Below are 23,587 nucleotides of genomic sequence, written 5' to 3'. Positions count from 1 at the left end.
TCACTGACACAATCAGCCTCAGAATACGAACCTGTAGACAGTAGTGGCAGCCTGACAGATAGCTCAGACGATGGAGAAGAGGTCCCTGCTAAGATCAGGCATACCCAATCCCGTTCCCAGGTTGCTGAGATGTTACAAATGCATGATGACTCTCATATGCAGCAGAGTGCCAGTACTAGTGCCACTCTACCTTTTGGTGAACTGGCGAGCACCAGCGGCCTAATAAATCCTGGTCTTTCACATACCAGCACTGCAGTATCATTTGGATACGTGATAAGTCCCATAAGTGCAGTACAAGCTGGTGGGGTGGTGAGCAAAAGTAGTGTGCCTCAGCCACCAAGAATTCACACATAGGCCCATAGAGCCCCTAGTATCCTTCCGGATGTGCTTGCAAATCCTGATTGGCAGCCCTCAAATTCTGCAGCACTCGTACTCCCCCCATTCACAGCCCATCCCGGAATTCAGGTGTAAACAGCAAATTGAAATACTCCCCTTGATTTTTTGGAGCTGCTTTCAAAGAAAATCTGTATGCATTGATTGTGGATCAAAGCAATTTATATGAACAACAGTTTATCACCGCCAACCTCAAACTCAAACCTTGCCAGACAATTCACATGGAAACCCATTATGGTTTCCAAATTTAAAGTTTTTTGGGGCCTAACCCTCAACATGAGCATTACTAAAAAAAATAAATTGCGGTTGTATTGGTCCACAGACCTGATTCATCATATGCCCGTGTTCTTCGCTGCCATGACCAGGCCTAGATATGAGAGTATAAGACGTTTTATGCATTTCAACGACAACACACTCTGTCAACCTCTGTGTGACCCTGAATTTCACCGGCTCCACAAAATTCGGCCCCTCGTAAATCACCTTAATCAAAAATTTGCAGATGTCTATACTCCCCAGCAAAACACCTGCGTTGATGAGTCCCTCATTAATTTTTCTGGCTACCTTCCATTCAAACAATTTCAAAAAGGGTGGGAAAGCCTGCTTGAAAAATGAGGAATTGTTCGCAGCGAAGTGTAAGGACAAAGGAGATGTTTTCGTCCTGTCTTCCATTCATGTAGACACGACCATCCAAATTGCCACGGCAGCTGTTGTTGAGAATCCCCTCTGTGTCCACGACTATAACCTTAACATGGGAGGGGTGGACTTCAATGACCAGATGATGAAACCGTACTTAGTTTCCTGAAAAGCCAGACGCTGGTACAAAAAAGTGCGTTTATTTCAATTGGCTCTATATAATGCTTTTTGTGCTTTACAAAGCAACTGGACAAAGTGGATCCTTCCTAAAATTCCAGGAAGAGATCACCACGGCCCTTTTGTATCCAGAAGGCGCTGTGGCCCAAACCCCCAACACAGATGCAGTTAGCCAGTTTCATGAGAGAAATTTTCCCAATGCCATTCCTGGTGCCCCAATCCAAAGGACACCCCAAAAAATATGTTGTGTCTGTAGCAGACATGGAATTAGACATGACACCCGCTTTTTTTGTCCCTCCTGTCCTGGCTAATCTGGTCTCTGCCTCAAGAACTGCTTCCATCGCTACCACACACTAGTGGAGTATTAGTATAGGGTACAGCAAGGCACAGTTCAGGACACATATTTACACAGGGTCTCAAAAGATGTTAGGTAGTCAGGAGACTAGCTATTGCATTTGGAGAGACCCTACAATCTGTTTTAAAAGGTTTAAAGTTTAAAAAAGTAAAAAAAAATAAAAAGTACAAATCCCCAAAAAAATTAAACATTTTAAAAACCAAAAATAGATATAGTTTTTTTAGGGGTTTTTTTGTCGCTGTTGGTACTGTTCTACTGTTACAGTTTTACTGTTTTATTGTTAACCATTTCTGTTTTCTTTCCAAGAATGCCATTCAGCTGCAGCACGGACCTGTTTATTCTGACAGCAACAGGAACTTGCTCTCAGAATATCATAAGTTAATGTGGGCAGATTTTTCATCAACAGTAAAAAAAGAGCATATATGTCAAAGCATGGGGCCTCGGTTGGCCAGTGGGTGGATGGCCCCTATGCTTTGGCATATGTTTTATAATATTTTTTGGCATATTTCATGTGTGCCCACAATTAGAAGTGGGTGGATGCAGGGAGGTATATTCTAATGGTGGGCATACCACACACCTTTTCTGGCAGAGCTATTTCAATAAAAAAGTTGTTTTATTGAGTTACTGTTTTATGGTTAACCATTGATGTTTTCTTTGCCAGAATGTCATTCAGCTGCAGCACCAACTTGTTTATTCTGACAGCAACAGGGTCTCAGAATATACATAAGTAGGTGTGTGTAGAGCTGTTGGATGAGATTTTGCATCCACAGTCAAAAAAAGAGCATATATGCCAAAGCATGGGGGCCTGGGGTGGCCAGTGGGTGGATGGTCCCTATGCTTTGGCATATATATTTTATAATATTTTTTGCAAAATTCATGTGCGCCCACCATTAGAAGTGGGTGGATGCAGGGCGGTATATTCTAATGGTGAGCATACCACACACTTTTTCTGGCAGAGATTTCTTCTCTTTTTTTCATTCAGCCCACAAGCTGCATGAAAAAAAAGAAGAACATAGCATATACACCCAACAAGGGCCAGCGACGTACTGGTACATCACTGGACTTTGAGTTGTTATACCAGAATGATGCCTGCAGCTGCTGGCATCATCCTGGTATCGTTTTTTTCAGCCAGCGATCGGCTTTCATGTAAAAGCAATCCTAGTGGCTAATTAGCTGCAAGATCGCCTATACAAGCAGTGGGAGAAGATGCCCCCCCTCCTCACCCGCTGCTTCCCAAGGCCTTCTCGGGCAGTCCCGTGCCATCGGGGGAACCTGGGAATGCATCTGGTGTTTTTACCAGCTGACCATAGAGCTGATTGGAGACCAGAATCATGCCAATCTTCTCTATAGTCTAAGAAATCGAAAGCTACGAGCATTTCATCACTTCAGTTTTGCAGGATAAAAACAGCGTCATTTGTAAATTGGGAAAGCATCTGATCACACCGCTCTTGGTGAGATTAGATAATGTAAGGGCAGAGGAGATATCTAGAGTCTGATAGACCCCAGATTTTCTCAAAAAAGAATATATGGGGATATTTGCATTCCCTGTGATAGCATTAAAAGTGATAAAAAAAAGGGACAGTGTAAGGTATACTTCCAGCTGCGGCAACAGCATGTGTATACCCCCAGCTGCTGTTTCTGCAGCTAAAGGGGGAGCAGTTAGCGTTGGTAAAAGCAGCTCACTTGCATGTTTTTACCGCCCTCCAACCTTACAGATGAACAGGCCCTTGATTCACATCTGTGTGGCTGTGTGTAGAGCAGGCCATTCATTTCAATGGACTGCCTTACCCACAGAAATGCAGGGAAAGTCATATCGGATCAAATTTTTAAAATTGCACCACACCAAAAACACCCCACGTTTGTCAATGTATGGGGTACCCCTAAATAGCAGAGCATTTGTCTGCGTGTCAGGAATGAGCGTGATTTCACGTGCATTCCGCAACATAAAGTAACTTGAACCAAGCTTTGGACAGGGGTGTCTCGTGCCTGAAAATACTTTTCAAGGGTGTCCCGACTGGAAAAAAGGTTGAGAAACACTGATCTATACCATAGTTTATAGACGCTATAACTTTCACACAAAGCACTTATTTGGGTTTTTTTCCCAAAAACATGTAGCAGAATACATTTTGGCTTAAATTTATGATGAAATTTGAGTTTACTATATATTTTTTATATCCGAAAGTAAAAAATATCATTTTTTTCAAAATGTTCATTCTTTTTTTGTTTATAGCGCAAATAATAAAACAGGTGATCAAATACCACCAAAAGAAATCTCTATTTGTGTGCAAAAAAAGGACATACATTTCAGTTGGGTACAGCATTGCATGACCGTGCAATTACCAGTTGAAATAGTGCAGCACCAAATAGCAAAAAAAGACCTGGTCAGGAAGGGGGGTAAATCATAAAGAGGGCAGGTAGTTAAGAGCCACCGCTCACCCGCAGATTGTTGTGGGCACCAGGCTGTGACAGCTTGCGGCTTCACAGCTGGGTGTCCACTGCGCATGCGTGAGTCACGCTGCAAATTCTCATTGGTCTTGCAGTCTTCTGAGACCTGTGAAGGTTCCCAGGAGACTGAGGGAGGACGGAGGGGCCAAACTTCCGGCTCACTTCACCATGGCAAACTGAGCCGAAAGTGGGAGTGGGTACCTGTCAAAAACAGATATACAGTACCCCCCAAATATGGCAGTGGAGGGGGGAGGAGGCAAATAAGCAGAGTTTTCATTTTGAGTGGAACTTCGCTTTAACTCCAAATGTTTTTTGAAGAAAATATCACATCACAAACAGAGTAAAGCAACATTTCTGAAACAGGAAAGTAAGAATCCCTCTGATCTCTTAACATCGTATGACATCATGAGTCCCAGCAAAACAGTAACAAAGCATAAACAAAGTGTCACAATAATAATGAAGCTTTTCAAATGCTGCTGGTGTGGATATACAGTATATGCCTTTGGCATCACTAGGGGATCATGGTCATGAGGCAGACATGAAGCACTATTAAACGTTTTTGTAAACTTTTAAAACATTATGAATTGATTAGATTAGATTCAACTTTATTGCCATTGTGCAAAGTACATGTACAGAGCCAATGAAATGCAGTTTTGATGGGTCTGGAGGACAAAATAATCACTGGGCATGCCTGTTGCCCCATTGACTGCTGCGTGGAGGTAGAGCACCATGGCCTTTTGATGCCCCTTCTGGATTGTCGTTGTCCCTGGTGACTGTAAATTGGGGGTTGTTTGTTTTAGAAAAAGAGGCTACTGTCCCACCAGCTGTCCTGGAGTCACTGTCTGTTACTTTCCTGTTTGTGATTAGTGGATGTTTATTTAAATACTTTGCACAACTGTATGCAGCATTCATATGCCAGATGAAGGGGTCCGGCATGGCTCCAAAATGTTGTACTACTCTACCGTTTAGACTTCATTGAAGATCTGTGGTATGCTGGTGAGTATTTACATTGTAGCATGTAGATAAGACAGCTCAAAACACAGCTTGGGGGGCGTACAGAATGCATTCCTTTTAAAAATGGTTACAGTGAGATCCAGCATATTAATATTTAATATCTTTTAAAGCTGGCCACACAAGCTAAGGTTTCTCCAGATCATGCCTCACCGGCTGAATGAAAGAAATCACTCAATTCCCCCATCCATGCAAAACAGCATGAAATGAGGAATCTGCAGTGCTAGCTATGATACACTGCTCAAAAAATTAAAGGAACACTTTTTAATCAGAGTATAGCATCAAGTCAACTAAACTCCTGGGATATTCATCTGGTCAGTTGAGCAGCAGAGGGGGTTGTTAATCAGTTTCAGCTGCTTTGGTTTTAATGAAATTAACAGGTGCACTAGATGGGCAACAATGAGACATCCCCCAAATACAGGAATGGTTTAACAGGTGGAGGCTACTGGCATTTTTTTCCCTACTCATCTTTTCTGACTGTTTTTCACTAGTTTTGCAGTTGGCTACAGTCAGTGTCACTACTGGTAGCATGAGGCGATACCTGGATACAACTACAGAGGTTGCACAGGCAGTCCAATTAGTCCAGGATGGCACATCAATACGTTCCATTGCCAGAAGGCTTGCTGTGTCTCAAGAGCATGGAGGAGATTCCAGGAGACAGGCAGTTACTCTAGGAGAGCTGGACAAGGCCGTAGAAGGTCCTTCAGCCATCAACAGGACCGGTATCTGCTCCTTTTGCAAGGAGGAACAGGATGAGCACTGCCAGAGCCATACAAAATTACCTCCAGCAGGCCACTGGTGTAAATATCTCTAACCAAACAATCAGAAACTGACTTCATGAGGGTGGCCTGAGGGCCCAATGTCCTCTAGTGGGCCCTGTGCTCACTGCCCTGCACCATAGAGCTGGCATAGCATTTGCCATAGAACATGTCTGTAACATCGTTCAACATGACCATTTTGGTGGTGGGTCAGTGATGGTCTGGGGAGGCATATCCATGGAGGGACACACAGACCTTTACAGGCTAGACAATAGCACCCTGACTGCCATTAGGTATCGAGATGAAATCCTTGGACCCATTGTCAGACCCTATGCTGGTGCAGTGGGTCCTGAGTTCTTCCTGGTGCACGACAATGCCTGACCTCATGTGGCGAGAGTATGCAGACAGTTCCTGGAGGATGAAGGAATTGATACCATTGAATGGCCCCCACGCTTCTCTGACTTAAATGCAATAGAACACCTCTGAGATATCATGTTTTGTTCCATCTGATGCTGCCAGGTTGCACCTCAGACTGTCCAGGAGCTCAGTGATGCCCTGGTCCAGATCTGGGAGGAAATACCCCAGGACATCATCCGTCGTCTCATTAGGAGCATTCCCCAACATTGTCAGGCATGCATACAAGCACGTGGGGGCCATACAAACTACTGAGTACAATTTTGAGTTGCTCCAATGAAATTCCAGCAAAATAGACCAGCCTTTTTTCAGTTTGATTTTCGGGGTGTCTTTCAATTCAGTCCTCTGTAGGTTGATAATTTTCAAATACATCAAACGATGGGGCATGCTTATGTTCCTAACATATTACCAAATCCATATCAGTATAGATTCCCAGCATGATAATTTTCAACATTGAGATCTGATGTGGTTTCAAAGTGTTCCTTTATTTTTTTTGAGCAGTGCATTTTGACAGTTATATCCTGTGGCTGTCAGAATTCCTGAATATTGCCTGCATCTGATTTCTGCCTGGCTTCTTCCATAAAAGTAGATAAAATAACTGATTTTTATCAAATTTTGGAAAATTCAACAGGAATCAGACAAAAGTAATTCCATGTATGGCCAAATTAAGCTTCTTTAAAATGTTATTCTTCAGCTCAATGTCTGACATGGGGTCTGTCCAAAACTGGTATGCTGGGAACATTATTTATTGGGGAGGTGGAGTGCAAATGCTCATAAATGCTATCAAAATTTCTTATTACAAGGGGTGTTTTAGGTTTCACACACACTATATTTTCAGGGTTTAAGCCTCTTTCACTTTTGATGTGCTGTAACAAAGACATATTCTGTTTCTTTGGCTATATAGGAGCATTGGTTTTAGTTAGACACAGCTCTAGTTTTTGCCATTATCTCCTTCAGGTATCACTGAGATCTCTGGAGAATATCAAGGGATTTGGAAGCATAAACTGCTCCATTTCTATCAAGCAACCTTTCGTTATCTATGCAAATGTCTTTGCTAGTAACCTTTGCGATTGATTACTGAAGGCAAATAGGCTGTGCACTGCAAGTGCACTCCAAGTGCACTTGGAAGTGCACTGAAAGTGCAGTTGCCCTAGATCTGAGAGGAACATGCAAGGAAAATAAAAAAAACTGTATTTTTGCTTGCACATGATTGAATGAATGAAATCAGCAGAGCTTCGCCTTATGTCAGAGCTTCCCCTCGGATCTAAAGTAACTGCACTTGCAGTGCACTTGCGGTGCATTTGCAGTGCACAGCCTATTTACGTTTAGTAAATCAACCCCATAGTGGGGCAGCACAGTGGCTAAATGGTTAGCACTTCCACCTGGCAGCACTAGGCTCATTGGTTTAAATACCAACCACAGCACCACCTGCCTGGGGCTTGCATGGGCCTCCCCTTGGCACCTCAGCCTCCTCCCACACCCCAAAGACATGCTGGTAGGTTAATTGGATCCTGTCTAAATTGGCCCTAGTATGTGTATGAATGTGAGTTAGGGACCTTAGATTGTACACTCCTTGAGGGTTAGGGACTGATGTGAATGTATAATATATATGTATGCACTGTGAAAAAAAACAGGACGATATAAGTACCTGTAATAATAATGCCCTTTGAATGCTTAAAGTGCATCTAAATTCACGAACAGAAAAGTTGTACTGTTCTGTTTTTGCTACTTATTTCCTTGTGTGTAACTCAACATGTAACTAAACCCTCATATTTTGCAATAAGCCAGACTTGATGTAATCTTTTGAAGCTTTACTAACCAAATAGTGTGGAGTGATACTGTTGGGAAAAATTATTGAGAAATACATACAACTAATGTATTAAACATACAAAACACAATTAAATAACCAGACTGCAGATGGCACTAAGTCCATGCTCACTGGTATTGCTGCCTGTAGGGGATGTGAGTTCAGTCCATGATATGTGCTTCAGGGATGATAGCTGATTTTCTCTCCCTCAGTTCTTTAGATGGAGTCTGATCTCCCAGGATGCACCTGTTTTATTTTCTTAGAATGAAGTATGATGGGAGCTTTATTAACTAAACAGTTTCTGGTTTCTGCAAATCAGTATATTTATTCCAAGCTCCATCTAGTGGCCAAATTCAATATTTCAAGGAGAACACATAATAAATTTTCCTGCTGAAGAACATATATATTGAAGCTTACTGGTCTGTATATGTAGTGGCTGCATTACTTTTCTGTTTTCAGGCATTTTTTTCTGGTGATTCTGCCAATAAAACGTTTTCTGCCCTAGGGTGACAACGCTCAGTCATAGCAATGCATCTATGAAGAAGCAGCGTTGTCACCCTAGGGCAGGACTACAGAATACCTCCATATCTCCTCTTCTTCATACCAAAGGGGGAAGTCATTTTATCAACATGCAGTACAGCATGCAGTACAGGTGGTAAGTACAGGATGATATCAGCTCAAGAGATTTATGGTAGTTACTTTTTGTCTACATTCCTTTGCTAATGCATCAGCTGCTCATCATTGCTCTGGACTGACTTTGTTATAATGACAGTAATAAACCAAGCCTGCTCAATGTTTAGTTTCCAACAGGAGGGATTGTAACAGCACAGGACAGGGGCGGACTGACAACTCATGGGGTCCCCGGGCAATAGGGGATCATGGGGCCCCTGTGTCCTTGCACAAACTCAAAAAAGCCTATGAAAAAGATACCAGGGGCATCTCATGGGGCCCCCTACTGACCCTGGGCCCTTGGGAAGTGCCCGAGTTTTCAAATGGTCAGTCTGCCCCTGGCACAGGAGCACAATGAATGTTTAGTCTCTAATAAGGGGAATGACAACACAGGAGCATAATTTGGAGGCAATTTTCAACCCTTATCAGGAAGTGCCTGAAGAAGAACCTTCATGACAGGTTTCCTAGGTTTCATTTTAATGAAAGCAGCAGAATGAAAAAGGTTGAATACGCTAAAGTTGAACTCCAGGCACCAAAAACCTTTATTTAGATATCATTTTCAATAGTCACAAAGGATGTAAACCCATTTTGTGTGCACCAAATGCATTTGCAAACCCAGATATTACCTTGCCCCACCCACTACAAAGAACAGAGGTATACCGCTCAGTCAAACAATCCAGATCAATCCACAACAGGTGCAGGCTCTGGCTCGCCACCACACCCGATGCAATAGGAGGAAAGTTCAGCGGAGGATAGATGAATATAGTGTATATTTATTGATCCATAGGACACACAAAACACCAGGACATGAATACAGGACCTGTTAACACTTTTCACACGATCTCATGCTTAATCATAAACAATTTTTGTGTGTCTTATCGATCAATAAATACACACTATATTCATCTATCCTCCGGTGTGCGGCCCACCCACTACAGGCTGCCAGCAGGAATCTACAGGAGGGGGTGGCGACAAGACCAGTCACATTGAACAAAGAGAGAGAGCAGCTGTGACCAATCTTATTACAGGAAGCTCCTTCACAAAATTATACACTGGATTACTGCAAAGATCTGGAAGAAATACACAAAGCACACTAACATTCAAGTAAGAATACACATGACTCTTCTGTTTAGACAACATTTTCTTGTCCTGGAGTTCCATTTTAAAGTGGTTGTAAACCCTTACCTATACACAGTAAAGTAACTGGTCTCAGGTGATACACACTACACGTATAAAACAAATCCGCCTACATATGTTGTACCTGTTTATCTAAAGCCGTCTGTTCCCTACATCCATTCAAAGTGCAGAATTTACACTGAATCTGTCAGTTCTAAAAAGAAATGGAGAGCTGAAGTTACATCAGTGAGGAGAGCTCTGAGAGCTGATTGGAGGGAAGAGACACCCCTCCTTTATACAGCACACAAGAACAGAGCTGAGGCTGTCAATCTGCTAGAGGTCCCTCCCCTGTCACCATTTTACTCTTGGTGTCAGAAGTGACTCATGCTTATTGCAGAGGAATGAGGCAATTAGAGATGAGCGAAGTATTCAAAAATTCGATTCGACTGATTCGGCGAATTCGTGGAAAAATTTAGATTTGAGTCGAATATATTCGCTGTGAATTTAACTTAAAAAAGGGTGTTTCTAGGCTTCAGAGAGACTTAATATTAGTGCAGAACACTGTACCTTTAATTTAAATGCCCTTGGAGTCTGCTGGGGAAGAGAAATAATACTGTCAGTCAGTATGACATGCAGATGAGTGCCGTCGATCTTAGAATCACCGCACACTTCACTCATTTGGGCAGTCACGGGGCCAAAACCAGAGTGTGGAGCCACAGTGTGGCGGTGGAGGCAGCAGCAATGGGAGGCCATACAGCACCCTATGACAAAAATGGAAACCACCAGCAGTGTGAGGAGACCTGAAAGTGGCACATGGCAGAGTGTGGCGATAGAGACAGCAGCAATGGGAGGCCGTACAGGGACCCATGACACACTCTGGACCTGGCAGCAGCATGAGGAGGCGGTACAGGGGCCCATGACAGATTACGGGCCTGGCAGCAGCATGAGGAGTCGGTACGGGGGCCCATGGCAGATTACGGGCCTGGCAGCAGCAATGGGAGGCCGTACAGGGACCCATGACACACTCTGGACCTGGCAGCAGCATGGGGAGGCGGTACAGGGGCCCATGACAGATTACGGGCCTGGCAGCAGCATGAGGAGTCGGTACAGGGGCCCATGACACACTCTGGACCTGGCAGCAGCATGAGGAGGTGGTACAGGGGCGCATGACAGATTACGAGCCTGGCAGCAGCAACTTGGACAGGAGGACGTTCAGCTTCTGCACCGTCGGGTGCGTGCTCGCAAACTGTTGTCTCTTGGAAACGGATTCCAAGAAAGACTGCTGACGGAATCCGTGAAGAGGAGTAGCAGGAGAAGGAGCATCTGAACGAGCGGAATATGCCAACAAGCGACAACAGGGGCCCATGACAGATTACGGGCCTGGCAGCAGCATGAGGAGTCGATACGGGGGCCCATGGCAGATTAGGGGCCTGGCAGCAGCTATGGGAGGCCCGTAATCTGCCAGCACCCTATGTCAAAAAATTGAACACACCAGCAGTGTGTGAGGAGACCTGAACGTGGCACATGGCAGAATGTGGCGATGGAGACAGCAGCAATGGGAGGCCGTACAGGGACCCATGACAGACTCTGGACTTGGCAGCAGCATGAGGAGGCGGTATATAGGGGCCTATGGCAGATTAGGGGCCTGGCAGCAGCTATGGGAGACCCGTAATCTGCCAGCACCCTATGTCAAAAAATTCAACACACCAGCAGTGTGAGGAGACCTGAAAGTGGCACATGGCATGAGACACTGTGGACCTGGCAGCAGCATGAGGAGGCGGTACAGGGGCCCATGGCAGATTAGGGGCCTGGCAGCAGCTATAGGAGGCCCGTAATCTGCCAGCACCCTATGTCAAAAAATTGAACACACCAGCAGTGTGTGAGGAGACCTGAAAGTGGCACATGGCAGAGTGTGGCGATGGAGACAGCAGCAATGGGAGGCCGTACAGGGACCCATGAGAGACTCTGGACTTGGCAGCAGCATGAGGAGGCGGTATAGGGGCCCATGGCAGATTAGGGGCCTGGCAGCAGCTATGGGAGGCCCGTAATCTGCCAGCACCCTATGTCAAAAAATTCAACACACCAGCAGTGTGAGGAGACCTGAAAGTGGCACATGGCAGAGTGTGGCGATGGAGACAGCAGCAATGGGAGGCCGTACAGGGACCCATGACAGACTCTGGACTTGGCAGCAGCATGAGGAGGCGGTATATAGGGGCCTATGGCAGATTAGGAGCCTGGCAGCAGCTATAGGAGGCCCGTAATCTGCCAGCACCCTATGTCAAAAAATTGAACACACCAGCAGTGTGTGAGGAGACCTGAAAGTGGCACATGGCAGAGTGTGGCGATGGAGACAGCAGCAATGGGAGGCCGTATAGGGACCCATGAGAGACTCTGGACTTGGCAGCAGCATGAGGAGGCGGTATATAGGGGCCTATGGCAGATTAGGGGCCTGGTAGCAGCTATAGGAGGCCCGTAATCTGCCAGCACCCTATGTCAAAAAATTCAACACACCAGCAGTGTGTGAGGAGACCTGAAAGTGGCACATGGCAGAGTGTGGCGATGGAGACAGCAGCAATGGGAGGCCGTACAGGGACCCATGAGAGACTCTGGACTTGGCAGCAGCATGAGGAGGCGGTATAGGGGCCCATGGCAGATTAGGGGCCTGGCAGCAGCTATGGGAGGCCCGTAATCTGCCAGCACCCTATGTCAAAAAATTCAACACACCAGCAGTGTGAGGAGACCTGAAAGTGGCACATGGCAGAGTGTGGCGATGGAGACAGCAGCAATGGGAGGCCGTACAGGGACCCATGACAGACTCTGGACTTGGCAGCAGCATGAGGAGGCGGTATATAGGGGCCTATGGCAGATTAGGGGCCTGGCAGCAGCTATAGGAGGCCCGTAATCTGCCAGCACCCTATGTCAAAAAATTGAACACACCAGCAGTGTGTGAGGAGACCTGAAAGTGGCACATGGCAGAGTGTGGCGATGGAGACAGTAGCAATGGGAGGCCGTACAGGGACCCATGAGAGACTCTGGACTTGGCAGCAGCATGAGGAGGCGGTATAGGGGCCCATGGCAGATTAGGGGCCTGGCAGCAGCTATGGGAGGCCCGTAATCTGCCAGCACCCTATGTCAAAAAATTCAACACACCAGCAGTGTGAGGAGACCTGAAAGTGGCACATGGCAGAGTGTGGCGATGGAGACAGCAGCAATGGGAGGCCGTACAGGGACCCATGACAGACTCTGGACTTGGCAGCAGCATGAGGAGGCGGTATATAGGGGCCTATGGCAGATTAGGGGCCTGGCAGCAGCTATAGGAGGCCCGTAATCTGCCAGCACCCTATGTCAAAAAATTGAACACACCAGCAGTGTGTGAGGAGACCTGAAAGTGGCACATGGCAGAGTGTGGCGATGGAGACAGCAGCAATGGGAGGCCGTACAGGGACCCATGACAGACTCTGGACCTGGCAGCAGCATGAGGAGGCGGTATATAGGGGCCTATGGCAGATTAGGGGCCTGGCAGCAGCTATAGGAGGCCCGTAATCTGCCAGCACCCTATGTCAAAAAATTCAACACACCAGCAGTGTGAGGAGACCTGAAAGTGGCACATGGCAGAGTGTGGCGATGGAGACAGCAGCAATGGGAGGCCGTACAGGGACCCATGACAGACTCTGGACTTGGCAGCAGCATGAGGAGGCGGTATATAGGGGCCTATGGCAGATTAGGGGCCTGGCAGCAGCTATGGGAGGCCCGTAATCTGCCAGCACCCTATGTCAAAAAACTGAACACACCAGCAGTGTGTGAGGAGACCTGAAAGTGGCACATGGCAGAGTGTGGCGATGGAGACAGCAGCAATGGGAGGCCGTACAGGGACCCATGACAGACTCTGGACTTGGCAGCAGCATGAGGAGGCGGTATATAGGGGCCTATGGCAGATTAGGGGCCTGGCAGCAGCTATGGGAGGCCCGTAATCTGCCAGCACCCTATGTCAAAAAACTGAACACACCAGCAGTGTGTGAGGAGACCTGAAAGTGGCACATGGCAGAGTGTGGCGATGGAGACAGCAGCAATGGGAGGCCGTACAGGGATCCATGACAGACTCTGGACTTGGCAGCAGCATGAGGAGGCGGTATAGGGCTCCATGGCAGATTAGGGGCCTGGCAGCAGCTATGGGAGGCCCGTAATCTGCCAGCACCCTATGTCAAAAAATTCAACACACCAGCAGTGTGAGGAGACCTGAAAGTGGCACATGGCATGAGACACTGTGGACCTGGCAGCAGCATGAGGAGGCGGTACAGGGGCCCATGGCAGATTAGGGGCCTGGCAGCAGCTATAGGAGGCCCGTAATCTGCCAGCACCCTATGACAAAAAATGGAACACACCAGCAGTGTGTGAGGAAACCTGAAAGTGGCACATGTTTGAGGCATGATTCATGGCGGATTTAGTCAGTTGTGTCAGGAACTGGTGGTTTGAAATCCAGACTAATCCACGCCTGATTCATTTTCACAAACGTGAGTCTCTCCACACTTTGGGTGGACAGTCGTGTCCTCCGCGGAGTTACAATACCTCCTGCCGCACTAAACACGCGCTCCGATGCCACGCTACTGGCCGGGCATGACAGCCTTTCAAGGGCAAATTCAGCTAGTTGGGGCCAAAGGTCAAGTTTCGTTGCCCAGTAGTCAAGGGGATTGTCTACCTCGGTTGGCAGGGTGCTGTCCAAGTAGGCCCAAGCCTGTTGTTTGAGGTCCTGCTCCAGGTCCACCTGATGCTGCTGCTGCTGCTGCTGCTGCTGCTGCTGCGGCTGGTTAGTAGTTTCCTCACTGCGCTGGTGAAGAAAGCTACTCATCATCGACTGCAGACTGAGGCAGCCGCTCCTGGTGGAGCTGCCACTGCTCCTACCACCCCACCCCTCCCCTGCTGCCATGGCAGCGGAACGCGAGCGCACAGGGCCCACAGTGTCTGAGGATGGACATTGGCGCAGAAAGGCAGAGACCAACTGACTACATAGGTGGTTTTTATAGTACGTTATTTTGGCCTCCCTCTCAGCAGGTGTGAAAAAGGCCACCATTTTTGAACGGTAGCGAGGGTCCAACAAGGTGGACAGCCAAAAGTCATCCCTCTGTCTGATGGTTATTATTCGGCTGTCGCTACGCTAGCAACCGAGCATGCTATGGGCCATTTGTGCCAAGGAATGCGAGAAACTCCCTGCCTCCATCTCCACAGCATACTGCCACGGTGCGTCTGGGTCCTCTGTCTCCTCCTCCTCCTCCTCCTCTACCAGATGCTCCTGCTCCTCCACTCCTGTCCGCTGAGTGGAAAAACCACCCATTTCACTCAATAATTCCTGAGCACAAATGTCCTCCTCTACCTCCTCCTCTTCTTCCTGTCCTGCCCCCACAGGGGTCATGTGGCGTTGAGATCTGTGCGCCACGTCTACCGCACCCTGACCAGCCATTGTTAACAGCATTTGTTCCAGGACGTGCAACAGAGGAATGACGTCGTTCATCCCATAGTCCTGCCGACTCACGAATAGCGTGGCCTCCTCAAAGGGCCTGAGCAAGCGGCAGGTGTCACGCATGAGCTGCCAATGACTGACATCGAAGTTACACAGGGGAGTACCTTTATCCGCTTGTAACATCAGGAAATCGGTGATGGCCTTTCGCTGTTCGTAAAGGCGGTCTAACATGTGTAGGGTTGAATTCCACCTTGTTGCAACGTCGCAGATCAGGCGATGCTGTGCAATTCCGTTCTGCCGCTGCAGCTCAAGGAGGGTGTGCTTTGCGGTGTAGGAATGGCTGAAATGCATGCAAAGTTTACGTGACATTTTAAGGATGTCTTGCAGTGGGATGGTGGATTTTAGGAACCGCTTGACAACCAGATTGAACACGTGAGCCATGCATGGCGCATGGCACAACCTTACTTGACGCAGAGCAGACACCATGTTCTTTCCGTTGTCGGTCAACATGGTTCCGATTTTCAGTTTGCGCGGAGACAGCCATCTGTCGATTTCTCTGTTCATTACACTGAGAAGTTCCTCCCCTGTGTGACTACGTTCGCCTGGACCTGGCAGCAGCATGAGGAGGCGGTATAGGGGCCCATGGCAGATTAGGGGCTTGGCAGCAGCTATGGGAGGCCCGTAATCTGCCAGCACCCTATGTCAAAAAATTCAACACACCAGCAGTGTGTGAGGAGACCTGAAAGTGGCACATGGCAGAGTGTGGCAATGGAGACAGCAGCAATGGGAGGCCGTACAGGGACCCATGACAGACTCTGGACTTGGAAGCAGCATGAGGAGGCGGTATATAGGGGCCTATGGCAGATTAGGGGCCTGGCAGCAGCTATGGGAGGCCCGTAATCTGCCAGCACCCTATGTCAAAAAACTGAACACACCAGCAGTGTGTGAGGAGACCTGAAAGTGGCACATGGCAGAGTGTGGCGATGGAGACAGCAGCAACGGGAGGCCGTACAGGGACCCATGACAGACTCTGGACCTGGCAGCAGCATGAGGAGGTGGTATATAGGGGCCTATGGCAGATTAGGGGCCTGGCAGCAGCTATGGGAGGCCCGTAATCTGCCAGCACCCTATGTCAAAAAATTCAACACACCAGCAGTGTGTGAGGAGACCTGAAAGTGGCACATGGGAGAGTGTGGCGATGGAGACAGCAGCAATGGGAGGCCGTACAGGGACCCATGAGAGACTCTGGACTTGGCAGCAGCATGAGGAGGCGGTATATAGGGGCCCATGGCAGATTAGGGGCCTGGCAGCAGCTATGAGAGGCCCGTAATCTGCCAGCACCCTATGTCAAAAAATTCAACACACCAGCAGTGTGTGAGGAGACCTGAAAGTGGCACATGGCAGAGTGTGGCGATGGACACCGCAGCAATGGGAGGCCGTACAGGGACCCATGACAGACTCTGGACCTGGCAGCAGCATGAGGAGGCGGTATATAGGGGCCTATGGCAGATTAGTGGCCTGGCAGCAGCTATAGGAGGCCCGTAATCTGCCAGCACCCTATGTCAAAAAATTCAACACACCAGCAGTGTGTGAGGAGACCTGAAAGTGGCACATGGCAGAGTGTGGCGATGGAGACAGCAGCAATGGGAGGCCGTACAGGGACCCATGACAGACTCTGGACCTGGCAGCAGCATGAGGAGGCGGTATATAGGGACCTATGGCAGATTAGGGGCCTGGCAGCAGCTATAGGAGGCCCGTAATCTGCCAGCACCCTATGACAAAATGGAACCCACCAGCAGTGTGAGGAGACCTGAAAGTGGCACATGGCAGAGTGTGGCGATGGAGACAGCAGCAATGGGAGGCCGTACAGGGACCCATGACAGACTCTGGACTTGGCAGCAGCATGAGGAGGCGGTATATAGGGGCCTATGGCAGATTAGGGGCCTGGCAGCAGCTATGGGAGGCCCGTAATCTGCCAGCACCCTATGTCAAAAAACTGAACACACCAGCAGTGTGTGAGGAGACCTGAAAGTGGCACATGGCAGAGTGTGGCGATGGAGACAGCAGCAATGGGAGGCCGTACAGGGACCCATGACAGACTCTGGACCTGGCAGCAGCATGAGGAGGCGGTATATAGGGGCCTATGGCAGATTAGGGGCCTGGCAGCAGCTATAGGAGGCCCGTAATCTGCCAGCACCCTATGTCAAAAAATTGAACACACCAGCAGTGTGTGAGGAGACCTGAAAGTGGCACATGGCAGAGTGTGGCGATGGAGACAGCAGCAATGGGAGGCCGTACAGGGACCCATGAGAGACTCTGGACCTGGCAGCAGCATGAGGAGGCGGTATATAGGGGCCTATGGCAGATTAGGGGCCTGGCAGCAGCTATAGGAGGCCCGTAATCTGCCAGCACCCTATGTCAAAAAATTCAACACACCAGCAGTGTGTGAGGAGACCTGAAAGTGGCACATGGCAGAGTGTGGCGATGGAGACAGCAGCAATGGGAGGCCGTACAGGGACCCATGACAGACTCTGGACCTGGCAGCAGCATGAGGAGGCGGTATATAGGGGCCTATGGCAGATTAGGGGCCTGGCAGCAGCTATAGGAGGCCCGTAATCTGCCAGCACCCTATGACAAAAAATTCAACACACCAGCAGTGTGTGAGGAGACCTGAAAGTGGCACATGGCAGAGTGTGGCGATGGAGACAGCAGCAATGGGAGGCCGTACAGGGACCCATGACAGACTCTGGACTTGGCAGCAGCATGAAGAGGCGGTATATAGGGGCCTATGGCAGATTAGGGGCCTGGCAGCAGCTATGGGAGGCCCGTAATCTGCCAGCACCCTATGTCAAAAAATTGAACACACCAGCAGTGTGTGAGGAGACCTGAAAGTGGCACATGGCAGAGTGTGGCGATGGAGACAGCAGCAATGGGAGGCCGTACAGGGACCCATGAGAGACTCTGGACTTGGCAGCAGCATGAGGAGGCGGTATATAGGGGCCCATGGCAGATTAGGGGCCTGGCAGCAGCTATGGGAGGCCCGTAATCTGCCAGCACCCTATGTCAAAAAATTCAACACACCAGCAGTGTGTGAGGAGACCTGAAAGTGGCACATGGCAGAGTGTGGCGATGGAGACAACCCACCGACTGTTTTGCTCGCTGCCAAGCTTCCACCCTCTTCTCCTGATGATGCGGAAGCAATAGCCTGATGACGACGAGGCTGCCAAGTGCGATCAGCCTCATCATCATCAATTAGGGTCTCCGCCTCACTACTAGCCCCCTCGGCTGCGTGTGGGTCAGGAGACAGACCTGTCTCTACACCGGCTACCGAGCCACTCTCCTCACCACTACTTCTTCGCCTGGCTGCTGAAGAGGCGGATGTCTCCCCCCGTTCCTGACCGCCCTCTGTTAGCTCTTCCTCACTGTACTGGATGACACCGGGAGCACTAGCCTCTGGCTGCGAATAGTGCTGCCTCGACCCCTTCCTCTGCTGCCACGTCTGCTCGCTCCTAAAACATTGCCTCCTCTGCCACTCCTCTGCATGTTGTCTGACATACTCTTTAATTAAACGATTCTGTGTCCCTGAGTAACAATTCTGTGTCCCTGAGTAACGTTTCTGTGGCCCTAAGTAACAGTTCTGTGGCCCTAAGTAACAGTTCTGTGGCCCTCAGTAACAATTCTGTGTCCCTCAGTAACAATTCTGTGTCCCTCAGTAACAATTCTATGTCCCTGAGTAACAATTCTGTGGCCCTCAGTAACAATTCTGTGTCCCTCAGTAACAATTCTGTGTCCCTGAGTAACAATTCTGTGTCTGTCCCTGAGTAAGAATTCTGTGTCTGTCCCTGAGTAACGTTTCTGTGGCCCTATGTAAAGGTTCTGTGGCCCTCAGTAACAATTCTGTGTCCCTGAGTAACAATTCTGTGTCTGTCCCTGAGTAACAATTCTGTGGCCCTAAGTAACGGTTCTGTGGCCCTCAGTAACAATTCTGTGTCCCTGAGTAACAATTCTGTGTCCCTCAGTAACAATTCTGTGTCCCTCAGTAACAATTCTGTGTCTGTCCCTGAGTAACAATTCTGTGTCTGTCCCTGAGTAACGTTTCTGTGGCCCTAAGTAACGGTTCTGTGGCCCTCAGTAACAATTCTGTGTCTGTCCCTGAGTAACAATTCTGTGTCTGTCCCTGAGTAACAATTCTGTGTCCCTGAGTAACGTTTCTGTGGCCCTAAGTAACAATTCTGTGGCCCTCAGTAACAATTCTGTGTCTGTCCCTGAGTAACAATTCTGTGTCTGTCCCTGAGTAACAATTCTGTGTCCCTGAGTAACGTTTCTGTGGCCCTAAGTAACAATTCTGTGGCCCTCAGTAACAATTCTGTGTCTGTCCCTGAGTAACAATTCTGTGGCCCTAAGTAACGGTTCTGTGGCCCTCAGTAACAATTCTGTGTCACTCAGTAACAATTCTGTGGCCCTCAGTAACAATTCTGTGTCTGTCCCTGAGTAACAATTCTGTGGCCCTAAGTAACGGTTCTGTGGCCCTCAGTAACAATTCTGTGTCCCTGAGTAACAATTCTGTGGCCCTAAGTAACGGTTCTGTGGCCCTCAGTAACAATTCTGTGTCCCTGAGTAACAATTATGTGGCCCTAAGTAACAGTTCTGTGTCCCTAAGTAACAATTCTGTGTCCCTCAGTAACAATTCTGTGTCTGTCCCTGAGTAACAATTCTGTGGCCCTAACTAACGTTTCTGTGGCCCTAAGTAACAGTTCTGTGGCCCTCAGTAACAATTCTGTGTCCCTGAATAACGTTTATGTGGACCTAAGTACGGTTCTGTGGCCCTCAGTAACAATTCTGTGTCCCTGAGTAACGTTTCTGTGGCCCTAAGTAACAATTCTGTGGCCCTCAGTAACAATTCTGTGTCTGTCCCTGAGTAACAATTCTGTGTCTGTCCCTGAGTAACAATTCTGTGTCCCTGAGTAACGTTTCTGTGGCCCTAAGTAACAATTCTGTGGCCCTCAGTAACAATTCTGTGTCTGTCCCTGAGTAACAATTCTGTGGCCCTAAGTAACGGTTCTGTGGCCCTCAGTAACAATTCTGTGTCCCTCAGTAACAAATCTGTGGCCCTCAGTAACAATTCTGTGTCTGTCCCTGAGTAACAATTCTGTGGCCCTAAGTAACGGTTCTGTGGCCCTCAGTAACAATTCTGTGTCCCTGAGTAACAATTCTGTGGCCCTAAGTAACGGTTCTGTGGCCCTCAGTAACAATTCTGTGTCCCTGAGTAACAATTATGTGGCCCTAAGTAACAGTTCTGTGTCCCTCAGTAACAATTCTGTGTCCCTCAGTAACAATTCTGTGTCTGTCCCTGAGTAACAATTCTGTGGCCCTAACTAACGTTTCTGTGGCCCTAAGTAACAGTTCTGTGGCCCTCAGTAACAATTCTGTGTCCCTGAATAACGTTTATGTGGACCTAAGTAACGGTTCTGTGGCCCTCAGTAACAATTCTGTGTCCCTGATTAACGTTTCTGTGGCCCTAAGTAACGGTTCTGTGGCCCTCAGTAACAATTCTGTGTCCCTCAGTAACAATTCTGTGTCTGTCCCTGAGTAACAATTCTGTGGCCCTAAGTAAAGGTTCTGTGGCCCTCAGTAACAATTCTGTGTCCCTGAGTAACGTTTCTGTGGCCCTAAGTAACGGTTCTGTGGCCCTCAGTAACAATTCTGTGTCCCTGAGTAACAATTCTGTGTCTGTCCCTGAGTAACAATTCTGTGGCCCTAAGTAACGGTTCTGTGGCCCTCAGTAACAATTCTGTGTCCCTGAGTAACGTTTCTGTGGCCCTAAGTAACAATTCTGTGGCCCTCAGTAACAATTCTGTGTCTGTCCCTGAGTAACAATTCTGTGTCCCTAACTAACGTTTCTGTGGCCCTAAGTAACAGTTCTGTGGCCCTCAGTAACAACTCTGTGTCCCTGAGTAACGTTTCTGTGGCCCTAAGTAACAATTCTGTGTCCCTGAGTAACAATTCTGTGGCCCTAAGTAACGGTTCTGTGGCCCTCAGTAACAATTCTGTGTCCCTGAGTAACAATTCTGTGGCCCTAAGTAACGGTTCTGTGGCCCTCAGTAACAATTCTGTGTCCCTGAGTAACAATTCTGTGTCTGTCCCTGAGTAACAATTCTGTGGCCCTAAGTAATGGTTATGTGGCCCTCAGTAACAATTCTGTGTCCCTGAGTAACAATTCTGTGGCCCTAAGTAATGGTTCTGTGGCCCTCAGTAACAATTCTGTGGCCCTCAGTAACAATTCTGTGTCTGTCCAAGTAACAATTCTGTGGCCCTAACTAACGTTTCTGTGGCCCTAAGTAACAGTTCTGTGGCCCTCAGTAACAATTCTGTGTCCCTGAGTAACGTTTCTGTGGCCCTAAGTAACAATTCTGTGGCCCTCAGTAACAATTCTGTGTCTGTCCCTGAGTAACAATTCTGTGGCCCTAACTAACGTTTCTGTGGCCCTAAGTAACAATTCTGTGTCCCTGAGTAACAATTCTGTCGCCCTAAGTAACGGTTCTGTGGCCCTCAGTAACAATTCTGTGTCCCTGAGTAACAATTCTGTGGCCCTAAGTAACGGTTCTGTGGCCCTCAGTAACAATTCTTTGTCCCTGAGTAACAATTCTGTGTCTTTCCCTGAGTAACAATTCTGTGGCCCTAAGTAACGGTTCTGTGGCCCTCAGTAACAATTCTGTGTCCCTGAGTAACAATTCTGTGGCCCTAAGTAACGGTTCTGTGGCCCTCAGTAACAATTCTGTGGCCCTCAGTAACAATTCTGTGTCTGTCCGAGTAACAATTCTGTGGCCCTAACTAACGTTTCTGTGGCCCTAAGTAACAGTTCTGTGGCCCTCAGTAACAATTCTGTGTCCCTGAGTAACGTTTCTGTGGCCCTAAGTAACAATTCTGTGGCCCTCAGTAACAATTCTGTGTCTGTCCCTGAGTAACAATTCTGTGGCCCTAACTAACGTTTCTGTGGCCCTAAGTAACAGTTCTGTGGCCCTCAGTAACAATTCTGTGTCTGTCCCTGAGTAACAATTCTGTGGCCCTAACTAACATTTCTGTGGCCCTAAGTAACAATTCTCTGGCACTCAGTAACAATTCTGTCTGTCCCTGAGTAACAATTCTGTGGCCCTAACTAACCTTTCTGTGGCCCTAAGTAACAGTTCTGTGGCCCTCAGTAACAATTCTGTGTCTGTCCCTGAGTAACAATTCTGTGGCCCTAACTAACGTTTCTGTGGCCCTAAGTAACAATTCTCTGGCACTCAGTAACAATTCTGTCTGTCCCTGAGTAACACTTCTGTGGCCCTAACTAGCGTTTCTTTAGCCCTAAGTAACGATTCTGTGGCCCTCATTAACAATTCTGTGTCCCTGAGTAATGCTTCTCTGTCCCTAAGTAACGTTTCTCTGTCCCCAAGTAACGTTTCTGTGGCCCTAACTCTGTCCCTAATACAGAGCGGTCTGCCTCTCTTGAATGACTGGAGGCAAATGAAGAATTCTAAAATGGCCGCTATTTATAGCTCGACCATTACACAGTGCTGGCTGCCTGGCTGCTGATTGGCTAATGCGATCACATGTCATTAAGGAATGCATTATGGGTCAGCGCGCCTTGTCTGCGCGCCTTCCGTCGCCGCACATGTCCGCCGCCATTTTAGGAAAAATTTTGATTCGCGCGTCCGAAGTAGGCTATTTTTCGGATTCGGCGCGAATCGAAAATTTTCCAATATTCGACTCGAATTCCACTTCGCCTACTTCGATTCGCTCATCTCTAGAGGCAATGTACAGAAATGATACTTAGTGCTCTGGATGAGACAAGTACACACTATAGAGGGATATGCTTTGTTCATATCTCATGTCTGAGATTTACAACCACTTTAACCACTTGCCCTCCTGAGGATTTACCCCCCTTCCTAACCAGGCCATTTTTTTGAGTACGGCACTGTGTTACTTTAACTGACAATTGTGCGGTCATGCAACACTGCACCCAAATGAAATTTACATCCTTTTTTTCCCACAAACTGAGCTTTCTTTTGGTTGTATTTGATCGCCTCTGTGTTTTTAATGTTTTCTGCTATAAAAAAAAGCCCAACAATTTTGAGAAAAAAAACAATAATTTTGACTTTTTGCTATTAAACATGTCCAGTAAAAAAATTTTAAAAATCAAATTTCGTAATAAATTTAGGCCAAAATGTATTCTGCTACATGTCTTTTGCTAAAAAAAATCCCAATACGTGTAAATTAATTGGCTTACGTGAAGGTTTTAGTGTTTACAAATGGCGGTATAGATACTGGAATTTTTTGTTTTGTTTAATTTTACCAGTAATGGCGATGATCAG

This window comes from Staurois parvus, unplaced genomic scaffold, assembly GCF_062004578.1.
Source record: "Staurois parvus isolate SC_StPar_1 unplaced genomic scaffold, SC_StPar_1.0 ptg000361l, whole genome shotgun sequence".
Classification (NCBI taxonomy): Eukaryota; Metazoa; Chordata; class Amphibia; order Anura; family Ranidae; genus Staurois; species Staurois parvus.
This window is presented reverse-complemented; position numbering follows the sequence as displayed.